Source organism: Elephantulus edwardii, unplaced genomic scaffold (genome assembly GCF_000299155.1).
Source record: "Elephantulus edwardii isolate Elephantulus edwardi_28Jun2011 unplaced genomic scaffold, EleEdw1.0 scaffold00032, whole genome shotgun sequence".
Lineage (NCBI taxonomy): Eukaryota > Metazoa > Chordata > Mammalia > Macroscelidea > Macroscelididae > Elephantulus > Elephantulus edwardii.
In genome coordinates this window covers 12,192,005-12,194,929 of record NW_006399782.1, presented here as the reverse complement: position 1 = coordinate 12,194,929, position 2,925 = coordinate 12,192,005, and positions in this window count along the sequence as shown.

The window sequence follows — 2,925 nt, the reverse complement described above, 5'->3', positions numbered from 1 at the left end:
ACACATATACATATATATATATAATTTGTCTCACACATTCTGTACATGAAGAATCTAGACATGGCTTAAGTGTGTCCTCTCTTTAGGGTTTTGGAAAATGGCAAGAAGGGTACTGACCAGTCTCACTGAAGTCCTCACAGAAGGAAATAATTCCTATTTCACTCCGGTTGGAGGACTGAGGGCTTTGATTTCTTGCAAGCTGTTGGTTGAAGATTGTTCTCAGTTCCTAAAATATATTCATTGCCTTTGACTTAAAGTCAACTCACAGCTGATCTTCCAGTAGGGTCTTCAGATCTATAAATCACACAGGAGGAGATTGCCTATCTTTCTCCCACAGAGCAGTTGGTGGATTTGAACCATCCACCCTTGGGCTGGCAGTGCCACTCCTTACTGATTAGGCTACTAGAGCTCTATGGATTGGCACAGTGACTAGAACAATAGACTTTAGCTTGATGGAGTTCATGATACTGGCTCAGGACAAGGCAAGGTTCAGATTTGTTGTTCAAAAGGTCACTGTGAATTGTAGTTGACTTGACAGCACCTACAATGATGACAGAGGACACTGCCACATGAGATTCCTCACCATGGCCACTTGGTTCCTCTAAGTTAGTAAGGGGGTAACAGAGAGACTCCAGAGAAATGATTCCTACAATTTTACATAGCAGAACCATGGAGTGTTCTATTAATTAGAAGTCACACTTAGCAACAGCACCCTCTAGGGGCAGGATTCATAAAAGGTCAAAAATACCAAGAACCATGGGAGTATGTTCACCATAAACTAATTATCTAAAGAGAAATTCAAAACAGAGATAGTGTGGCTCATTAATGGCAGGTAGCTAAATAAATTGTTGAGTAGATAAAATCATTCAAATTTAGTACTTTTTTGGTGCCATGTCTGTCGCCAAACTAAAAACAACTCATTGCCATGGCATCTACACTTACACACAGCTGAAGCTTCAGTGGGTTTCTAAGGTTGTAAGTCGCACAAAAGGAGATGGACCATCTTTCTCCTGTAAAGGCGGAATTAAACCACCACAGAGCTGAGGACCATCTTTCTCCTGTAAAGGCGGAATTAAACCACCACAGAGCTGAGGCCATTAGGTTTGCAGTGCAAATCCCTACAAACCACGCTCCAGAACTCCCCAAACCTGCTGTGGGAATGGTGAACTCAAGGGTAAACAGTATATTTCAGGTCTCTGGTTCTATAGTAAGGAGGCCTGCCAGTGCAGGGCTAAGTGCTCTGCTGCAAACAAAAAGATCAGGGGGTGAGAATAATGGGGCAGGCAGACTCTGTAAAGATTTATGGTTTTGAAAATTCTGTATTGTTGAGTACTGTTGAGCTGGAACCAAGTCACAGCTGACCCTCCAGTGGGTTTTCAGAGGCAGTAAATGGCACAAGAACAAACTGTTCATTTTTCTTCAGCAGAGAAGTGGGTGGATTGAAATTGTGTGCCTTTTGGTTGGCAGCACAAACCCTCACTACCAAGCCATCAGAGCTCTCTACTGGAAATTCGCTGTTGTTATTGTTGTTGTGTACTATCAAGTCACCTGGGACTCATAATGACCCTATGTACAATAGCTTTGAACCCCACCCTATCCAGAGTCAGTCTCACTGTCTCTGACACATCTACCCCTATCACCCTAGTTACTGTGTCAATCCATCTCACCAGGGTCTTTTTCTCCCACGCTGTCCCTCCACTCTTGGAGAAACATGATGATCTTTTCCAAGGATTGGTCTCTTCTGGCCACATGCCCAAAGTATGTAAGATGGGGCTTCAAAATCCTTGCCTCCAAGGAGCAGTGTGGTTTCACCTTCACCAAGACAGACCTATTTGTTCTCTTGCTGGTCCATAGTATGTTCAATACTTTTCTCCAGCAGCATAACTTAAAGGTATTGATTCTTCTTTTGTCATCCTTAGTCATTGTCCAGCTCTCTTACACATAGCAAGTAATTGTGAAGACCACTGCCTGAATAAGGAGCACCTTAGTCTCTAGACTGACATCATTGCTCTTTAGCACTTTGGCAAGGTCCCTGATAGCAGACTTCCCTAATGCAATTTGTCTTTTGATTTCCTGTCTGCTGCTACCAAGAGTGTTGATTGAGGAGCCAAACAGGCTGAAATTGTTACAACTTCTATATTCTCCATCTATCACAGTGCTGCCAATTGGCCCAGAGGTGAAAATCTTTGTATTCTCTATTTTGAGCTTCAATCCATATTGAAGACTACAGTTCTTGACCTTCTGCACCAAATGCTTCAGATCCTACTTCAGTTTCAGCCAGCAAAGTCGGTCAGCTGCATATCTCAGGTTGTTGACAAGTGTTCCTCAAAGCCACATTCCTCCTCAAAAAGTCCAGCCTCCTGAACAATCTGTCCTGCATATAGATTGAAAAGGTGTGGAGACAGGACACATTCCTGACACAACCCTTTCCTGATTTTGAAACATGCAATGTTTCTTTGCTCTGTTCTAAGGACTACTTCCTGGTCCAAGTATAATTTATGCATGAGGGCAATCACGTGTTCTGGGATTCTCATTCTCCTCAAAGTTAGCCACTGTTTGTTGTCATCCACACAGTCAAATGCTTTTGCATAGTAAATAAAACACAAGCATTCCTCTGGAATTCTCTGCTTTCGGCCAAGATCCATCTGACACTGGCAATGCTATTCTAAATATCATATCCACTTCTAAACTCAGTTTGTATTTCTGGTAGTTTTCTGTCGATGTACTGTTCCAGTCAGTTTTTTATAATCTTCAGCAGGAATTTGCTTGCATGCGGTATTAGTGATATTGTTCAATAATTTCCACACTCTGTTGAATCACCTTTCCTGGGAATAAATATGGATCTCTTCTACTTAGTCAAGTAGTTGTCCTCCATATTTCTTGGCACAACCTGGAGAGCACATCCAGGGCTGCATCTGTTTGCTG